Below are 10,267 nucleotides of genomic sequence, written 5' to 3' on the forward strand. Positions count from 1 at the left end.
ACATGTGACGCTCATGTGTCTTCACATCAACCAACTTGTCTCGAAGATGAGTTTTCTGCTAGCATTTGATAATATAATATAATATTGATTGATTTGGTAAAAGATGTCATCGAAAAAAAAGAAAAAGGTGATTCCGTGAGTCACAATATCGAGTGGCTTATTAATATCTAATCAGTCACAGTATGTTAGATTCTTTAGAACGGTAATGAACCCCTTGATCTAGTCCTAATTCTCAGACTGTTGTATCGAACTATTGACAACTATAGGCTCTAGACGTGGGATGTCATTATATAAAATTCCACAAGATAACCTGACAATAAATGTATTTCTAATAACCTTACCTTCGAAGCGATCACACTATAATGCACTGTTTCAACATGACTACGTACTCCCGCTTTTAAACATTTAAAATCAAACTGCGGTGGAAATAATTGTGAATATGCGATTTATATATATCCCAAAAATGATTGTTTGGGCTTAGTCTCGAGCGCAGAGGTTAAACTATTCGGAAATGAGCGAACCAAACGATTTGCGTTAATACAAATCCTACAATCTGTTGATTCCATTTGTCCTTTTTCCAAAATGCAGCCAATAACACGAAGATACCAAGACCATGAACGAGCAAATAACTTAATTGTTCGTTCACCTTTCGTATAGCATAGTACAGCGGGTCACCTTACCGCTATTCCAATCAACCCTCGCGGCATTTATTGAGTGGATTCATCTTGAATCACGAATCACCACTACATTACTTTTACAAATGCGTTAAGGTCATTCCACATTAACAAAAATTGCCCTTATTGAATGGATTGTAGTCAACTTTTTTGATTCTGCTAAAAAAGAATAATACTGAACGTACGTAAAGCGGGATCATGTTAACATTTCTCTTAATTTTCCTGAACCATTTTGCTACAAACGCACTTTTATTTCAATAGGACTCATGTAAATACAGCACTATGTAACAATATGTAACAATGCCATTTTTAGAAATGCCCATTATTGAATCTTATTACGTATGTAATTTGGTAAACAGTTTGTTGAAAATTGATGGAGTGGCCACGAAATTCAATTAGTCTGTTCAAGTCGAGAAGATACAGAATTGAACTTATCGTACTCTGTACACCTGATTCTTTAGCTGGAAGGTGGCGCCAATAACTATGATAATAATTAATAATAATATCAATAATCAATAATAATAATGATGATAATAATAATGATAATAATAATGATAATGATAATGGTGATGGTGATGGTGATGGTGATGGTGATGGTGATGGTGATGGTGATGGTGATGGTGATGGTGATGGTAATGGTAATGGTAATGGTAATAATGATAATAATAATAATAGTAATAATAGTAATAATAAAAATAATAATAATAATAATAATAATAATAATAGTAGTAATTCATTCAGCCTAAAATCCACATAGAATATGCTCATTGGCTTTACATCATATATAAATAGCGAACATAAAACAGAGAAAACTAAAACTGGTTTGATAAAAAGGTTTGATGAAGAAATTGGTTTTGAGCTTAGATTTAAAAACATCGATCGAAGGACTAGATTCAATTGGACTAGGTTAATTATTCCGGAGTACTGGGGCAGAGTACGCAAAGGCTCTCATGTCCGGCTGAGACAAGATTAATACGGGGAATGACTAGCAGGATTGATTGTTAGATCTTAAAAATCTAGCGGATGATTTATATTGTACAAGTGACTGTAGATATTGTGGTGCAAAACCGTTTAAGGATTTGAATGTAAGACGAGGATTTTAAACTGGATACGGGATTTGATTGGGAGCCAGTGAAGGTCATGAAGAATTGGTGATATATGACAGAATTTTTAGTTTCGAGTAACAACACGAGCTGCGGAATTTGGGACGCGCTGTTGTTATGATATAGTCTGGGAAACTATACACTAAATATTCAAAAATTGCGGGATGTTTTCCGTGATAAACAATAATATAATTCAATTAAATTCAAAAGAGCTTTACTGCTCCGTACAGAATGAAAACATGAAAAAATTTTAACAGTTTTTACGTAGCTGGGGCTGGTTGTATGGTGGCTGATTCGGGCTATGTAAATTTTTTTTTTCGTCCTCCACGAAAACGCGTAAAATAGATATTACCGCGCAAAAACAAATATTCGTTTTTGCGCCCGCGCAAAAACAAACTTTTAGCGCGCAAAAACGGATTATTTCGTTTTTACGCGTTAAAAGTTTGTTTTTGCGCGGTAATATTTGTTTTTGCGCCCGCGCAAAAACGGATTATTTCATTTTTTTGCGCGTTAAAAGTTAGTTTTTGTGCAGTAATATTTGTTTTTGCGCGTTTTCGTGGAGGACGAAAAAAAAATTTTACATGGCCCGAATCAGCCACCATACGGTTGCATAGTCGTGGCTTAGACAGACCAACTAAGTTCTATAGCCAAAGTAACAACTTAAGACCAGTCTTAAGATTTAGAACCACATTTGGACTTAAGTCACGACTGTGCAACTGGCCCCAGGAGATTATAAACAATATTATCAATATTATGAATATAATAATTGAATTCGTATGCAAGATATTGCTTTCTTCTGTTGGATTTCTCATGCTGAGCCAAATATATTTAGAGGTGATGGCATTATGATTCTTAATTTTCTTTTAAGGATTGTATGCTTATTCACGTTTGGGAAAATTACTACCAAAGTATCTAATCAATTCACCTTTGTAGTTATCAGGTGCACTGTATGATAAAGTGGAATCTGCCTAGCTCGCATGCAATTAACTAAATTATATACGTGTAAAATGAATATTATCCTTATTGCTGCCGATTGACTGAAACAAATCTTCCTAATCATTGCGCGCCTTGAAAAACCACCATTCTTTAAACAATTCTACGAAAAATGCCGTTCAGTTTATCTGCATATCCTGTTATATGGAACACTCTTGTCCAGTGGGCGCTGAAACGAATGTTTAGAGCAGTTGCCATTTTCCTTTTTGGAGGTCTGGCGATCATCTGCATACGACCTATATAAGCCCCATTAAGCCACCTTACTTAGAATTCAGTGTATCACTTATGACTTATAGCATCGATCCGTTTCACGTCCTGGGGCTGGTTGCATAGTCATGGCTTAGACTTAAGACTAGTTTAAGACCAACTTTGTTCTATAGCCAATCTAAAAATTTAAGACCGGTCTTATGATTTAAGACCATTTTTGGACTTAAGTCATGACTGTGCAACTGGCCCCCTGCTCTTGTTGTCCCTGTTTCATGGAACTATTTAAATACTATATAATTAGGACAAGGTTTCTAAGAGGCAAGGTAGGATGATAGCCTTGAGTTCAATTCTTCTGCAAACTAGGAGCCACTGTATTCCAGAGTGGGAGTAATGCGAGTTTAACGGGATTTACGTAGTAATTAGCTGAGCTACGTGGAATTTTGATTACTCATAACTTACCAATCTTATACCTGTAAACACCTAACAGTATTACAGTAGTAGTTGTTGCGTTCAGAAAATACGACGACGACTGTATTCTCTCTGCTACAACGATTTATTACCGAAAATACATGTTTCTACAAGAAACTGATAAGATACTACCCAATATTAAGTACACATTAATTTCAAAAGAATGTTACGAATAGTGATAATTTGGAAGAGAACACACAGACGATGAGCACGCAAAGCGAACTGAACAAAGACCAAAGCCCTCGACAAAGCTAAATAAATCACGTGGTTTTCAGTACATAATTCGTGATGGGACAATTCAAATATTTAAACAGGTTAATGAATATAACGTGCAGTTCGATTTACAATAGAAAGACCAGTTAAGTATAGATTGAGCGTAACAGTAATCAATCTAACTAGTTGTTAATCTTCCAGTTGTTTGTCTATCGATCTACACTTCGCATTATAACGATGAAGGTTTTTTATGGTGAGTGGGTGTAATGTGCGATTGTGTATGTAGTAAGTGACATCGTTTTGGAAGACCTCGGGCCCCTGCGCATTGTTTTATTACATATTTAAGTATATAAACGTACACTGTACACTTCGAACGAAAACTAATGGAATCGTTCAAGTCATTTTGGTGTGATATTATTCCCGATGATGCGCCAAACCTCGGAATACTCTAAAGCATTGTTACTATACGCATTTTGAATTTTCTCAGATTCAGTGTTACAGTCATAATGCAACGGCTATAGACGGGTGTGAAAATAGATATGCAATATGCAATATTTTTAGAAACCAGGGATATATTACCTTCATCATGTTAAGTAAGCAAGTGACAATGAATGATTAGATTAGGGCTACTTTATCGGTTGGCTAAGATTATTATAAATAATTGTTCGTAGTTTTTAATTTTCCGTCACATGCATCCTGTAACATTTATATCGTGCATTAATTGTAGTAATATTTTTTCAATTTTCCTTTTACACTTTTTTTTTAAATTTACAAAGATCTTATTCGACATATCCGTCAAAATTATGCTTTTGGGTTTCAGATATTTTTGAGTGCATCTACTAAGACTGCTACGTATGTTTACCCTGCCCCCTCCCGTTGAAGGCTCTTGCGAGCGAGGTGGATTAATTTGATATCTTAACCATAGTGTTGTTGCCGATCATTTTACGCGTGAACTAAACGTCTCATCCTCAAAAGACCGCCAACACACGGTTCCTAATTGTACCAGGGATTTTTTCAGTTGTCGTGTTATCAGATATAAACATTAGATCATCAATTCGTATAACACAATGTGTACAGTTTGTTGAGTTCTTGATAACTCCGAAGGAAGAGAAAGCATTGTTATTTTTATCTTTCAAAACGGGGATTGTCGCTCTTGTTCATTTGATTGATCTGCTTCGAATGTTGTGTCCCCTACACACCGACCACGCATGCCGGGATTTATCCGATGGGGATTAGTTTCTCGGTCAATAAGTACAATGAGTACTTCGCACTTTCGCTGAGATTACACGGGGTAGTTTTGCGTTTTTAGATAAAATATTATAAACGGTTTTTTTATGCGTTGCAATCAAACGGACAGTGCTATGAGCGTTGAAAGACCGTCAGCAAGAAAGCGGCGCACCGCACGCGAGTTTAATTTGTACAACATGTTCAACAATTCAATAAATGAGCAGTCTTGATGGGGTTAAATAGAAAGTGCCCACCGCCTTAACAGTTCTCGTATTGATACCGTCAATGAAACTATCGATGCGACCGATCGGTGTGAATCAATGTCGCAATCAAGTTTCGTGGGGCCGATTTCAAAGGGAACCTTCCAGCTTAGAGTAATCAATGCATCCAGTCAGTATCCAAGGCCATGACGGGGGCAATATATGGCAACATCAGAAACAATGAAACAACAAACTGTACGCGATGAAAAAGAACAAAAATGGTCCAACAGTTCTATGCGCATTGATAGACCACCAGCCTTATTCATTCTGAATCAAAACATACCTCAAAATGTCGCAGTGAGAATATGAAGGTGTACTCAACGTATTAAAAGGTGTTGAATCGATAGATTATCTACATCGATAGTGTCGATTTTGATTCTGCTCACTGTATATTTACGTTTGCGTCCAGATGTATGGGCATATTGTACAAAGACTCCAAATATGTGGAGATTTTGTTTAAGCTTTATTTCTTAGTTTAAGCGATCCATTAGTGAGTTTTTGAAACAAATTATCGTGTTGATATATATTAGCAGATGCAGTGTATGTTTTTGTCTATATAGGTCAGAGAAGAATCCTCTACCACCAGTGTCCGTCACCTAAACCTATTCGGCACAATTTTTTATTTAAAATTTAACGACGTGTCTGAAGTTAGAATTTTTCCTAAATTTTGACTTGTATTTTCGTATAGATAAATTTGTTTTTACAATAAAACACCCTTTAATACAAGCATCAGGAACAAATATATTTTGACGAATACCGTTCTTTTATGGATTACTTTGCGCGAATTTGTCCATTTCTCTTCAAAAACGTTATTATTTTCAGCTCAAAGGTTACAGGATTAAGAAAAGGATATTTTTTCCTAAATGATGCGATATTCGCTCTTCTTTTGAAGAAAAATAAAATCAACATCGAACATACCACCCGAGCGACGAGCAATTCAGCAAGTGTCGGCGTTTCATCCAATTTACATGGAAAATACAAAATTAGACATTTTCTGATTCGTAAATCTATCCGAAAGTGTCTGATGATGCCGAGAAAATGGTTGATTTCAAGGACGGGCGAGTCACGAATCGTGGTATCTTCGTATTACATGGATATAGAATAACGACGATCACGTCGCTTGAAAACTGGTTTAATCTATTTTGGCATAATATTAATCTGAAACTTGACGAAGTTGCGTCGGCGCTACCAGAGCTAAATGGTTTCCCCTGACGCATTTCTTATAAAACATCCGTCCAATTCACGAGTAAGATCTTTCATATAGCTGTGGCACGGGCGCGTTACGCATCGACTAACTGTTACACTGTGGTGGTCTGTCGGGCTGCAACCTGTATCGTACCCCATCGAGGTGAGACTTATATTTCTTTTAAATGTTGATTGAGCTGGTTTTTTTTGTTTGTTTTTTGTGTATCAAGTTTCCCGAAAATGGTATATGTACACGCCGCTCTAAACCTTTCAGAAAAAAATGAGGACCCCAATAATCATCTTAATCAAGTTGAATATCTGTATTTCAACCTGGAATATCCAATTTCTTTACCATTTTAGACCATGCAGATTCATACATAAGTATATAACATAAATTGAGATAACTTTCAGATAGTTAAATAACCTTAAATTTTTATCGTTATATTAGACCCTTTGATGATTGTAATATGACGCTCTAAACCTTTCAGAAAAAAATGAGGACCCCAATAATCATCTTAATCAAGTTGAATATCTGTATTTCAACCTGGAATATCCAATTTCTTTACCATTTTAGACCATGCAGATTCATACATAAGTATATAACATAAATTGAGATAACTTTCAGATAGTTAAATAACCTTAAATTTTTATCGTTATATTAGACCCTTTGATGATTGTAATATGATTCAAGTTTCAAGTTTTGTTTATTGCTCCGAAAAACGTTTTGCAATTTGTCCGAGCATAATAAAATAATATCAAAGTTGGCAAATTTCTACATTATGATAATGATCATGAGTTTAACAGCCGGGTATCGGTCGTAACGAATTTATTCGTACATGTTTTCTTTGTTGAACTGTTGATTGAATTTTAAATGATTCGCATCGATTTTTGTTATTGTTAAAGCCTAGCTCGGGTCGCCCTTGCGATCTGTCGGCGACGTTTTCTTTTTCTAAAAATTGGCGATCAGCTGCCGAGATGAGATCGTAGTAGTTAAACGTTGTTCATACCACCAAACAAGGCCATGGGCCTATACACAGACAGCCTCTAAACTTTCTACGATCTGTGTAAGGTCTAATGTAGTTAAAGTGAACATTTCAAATGAGTGATTCTAGAAAAACATAAAATCTTCAAAAGATGTTTTTCATTATTTGTCCGTCATTAAGTCGAACCTGTGGTGACGTCGCTGCCTATGACGACCTGAACAAGGCTGTAGGTATTCACAAATTCCTAAATGGTTGAAACCGTCGCATTCGAGTAAACATGATATATTTGTCACCGTTTGAGTTTCATCATGAATTGTGCTGCTATTAAAAGACCTTTGAATCACTTTAATTGCTATTACTACTTTCATCTTCGTTTTATTCAATTATCATTGATCGTTGTCATTGATGAGGTGAAAGCTATTCGTAGAAATCGTACAACAATTAATACCATACAACGTTTGATTTTTCACGATGAGACGAGGTGATATTTTATTTCGGAAGGAGTGCATAAAGGTAACTTCGTATCAAATGAGAATGAAGTTCATCATCCTTTAAAAAGATATTATGGAAAACAGAAAATCATAATCATCTTTGTACATCAGGGCAAATCTATGAAGGCCAGCATCCAGGGACAATATTTTCATATAAACTAGCCATGTAATTAATAAGCATACTAATGGGGTCGATGTTAGAATATTCCGAAATAAATCCGAAAATAGTTCCAAAAAAGATGAGTGTCAAATTTGCAGGTTTTAACTACCTCTGCCTTGACGAAAACGGCAATCTCAATGGGAAGGTAGCGTTCCGGACCCCCGAGACAACCCCCTCAATCCGCCCCTGTATAGTCGTTTTCATCATCAATAGGGTCAATAGGTAATTTATTCATGAAAATTTCTGTAATGAATCAAGTGTTTGCAATTTCTTATTCATCGAGTCTGAATAGGTTTCTATTTTAGTCAAAACAACTGAAATTTCATAATATACGCAGTATAACGTATCGGTTGTCTCCGGTTTAAAGGGCGGTAACACGATAAATTACGTATCATGTGAATAGTCAGAAACCTTTTGAATGAAGTATCCAATCGTCTTTATTGTTGTACAATAAAATAAACCAAAAGTAGAACTATTCACGCATTACTCAGAAAGGAAACTCTATACAATCGGTAGTAAGCAGGCGAGATTCTAATAGACATGATTCGAAGTTGCTTTAAGTTGTTGTAAATAACTCGCCAGTGAAATTAAGGTGAACGAGAATTAAATTCCCCGAAAAAAAGTTAGAGTTTTAACTATTATTACAATTATCTCGGGAATGTTGGGGCATAAAGTACGTCAGATCATGGATGTATAAACCCAATATGATAATTTAGTCTATACGTCCATGATCGATAGATTCTTGTAGGATCGAGACGCACGTGCTCCCCGTCACAATTTTTGCGTGCCCTTTTGAAAGTACAATGGCAACATAACATTGTCAGGGCACTTTTCCAACCGCAACTAATAAGACAGCAGTCAGCAGCACACGATTTAACTGTTAGGAATTATGTGTCATAAATTGAAAGTGATCCGGTCTTTTTCTATCCAGACATTCTGCAAAAGTTTTACTCGGGTGGTTTTTTCCTAAATTCTATGTCTATGTAAACGATGACGTAGAACTTACTATAAATGTATATCTGTCGTCGCCGCGAGGATTTCCTGTTTGATTGACGTGAATTAGTAATTATCATCAAATATTAATCTGTATGAAATCGTTCGTTATGAAAGGGTGGATGCTATTTATATTCAGCAAATGCGTCAGATAGTGAATCGGACACTCGGTAACAGGGGTCGGTTTCCTCAACTTTCATAGCAATAAGTAAGGTCATGTTAGTCGAGCAGAGATCTAGAGATCTAGAATTCTACTAACAGTCAAGTTCAGCTAAATTTCCGGATAAAAGGGATTTCTCCTGGAGATACTAAAAACAACCCTGTTAGAATAGGCCAGTCGGTGGTTCGTTAATTTCTATCGCGTTGATAATTCAAATATGTATGCATTCAGTATAATTCGATTTAAGAACACTAGCTAACACTGTATCAATTTGCCAATTCCTGTATTTATTTTAGAATGAATCCATCAATTCTGTCTCTGGTACAAAGTAATATTGCTGCGCTGATATGCCTGTTGATGGTACTGACTACTGAACTAGGATCTAAAGCTGAAAGTTTTTTGATGGTAGTACAACCGGAACGGAGTTTCGACGATAGAGATATATTACGGTCACTTCTAGCCGATAACGCTTTTGACGATGACGTAACTCGAGACAATACGCGCTCCGAGAATCACCTGCTAGATAAACGATATACAATACGCTTTGTTGGGGTAAGTAAAAAGGTTTTCTCGCGGATACATAAAAATGTTTATGATCCAATCGTGTTTGCGGGGGGGGGGGGATTACCAGTCAGGAGACGATCTTGATGATACGTAGATGAGATTAGTCGGTACAGTAGAACCCGCTTAATTCGGATCATTTGCGACCAGCCAAATTCATCCAGTTTAAGAGAAATCGGGATTAAGAGTAATTTTCTTGTATATTAATGAACGAATCGGGACTAGAAATATTGTCCGGGATAGAACGAAATCCGGATTAAGCGGGCTTGACTGTATATGTAATACCATTTATCCAAGAGTAAGACTGCTGTAAGATGTAATTAACTTTAGTTTTATAAACTACGGTTCTAACTTAAAACTAACCTTGGGGTAAACAAGAATAACTCAGAATAATAGATGCAGCAGAAATCTCTCTAAGATGTAATTTCAAGATAAAGGAAAAATGAGCAGAAACGTCTGACCTCAATTGCTACGATTTGTCATGGAATAATACGTCATGACGAAAGGGAATAGAACCATCGTTTTCGTATAAGCAAATCCATCTCTATATTTGCATTATTTTTGAAGAGAAGGCGTTTTCAAAAATAAT

The sequence above is a fragment of the Tubulanus polymorphus genome, chromosome 11, assembly GCF_964204645.1.
Source record: "Tubulanus polymorphus chromosome 11, tnTubPoly1.2, whole genome shotgun sequence".
In the NCBI taxonomy this organism is placed as follows: domain Eukaryota; kingdom Metazoa; phylum Nemertea; class Palaeonemertea; order Tubulaniformes; family Tubulanidae; genus Tubulanus; species Tubulanus polymorphus.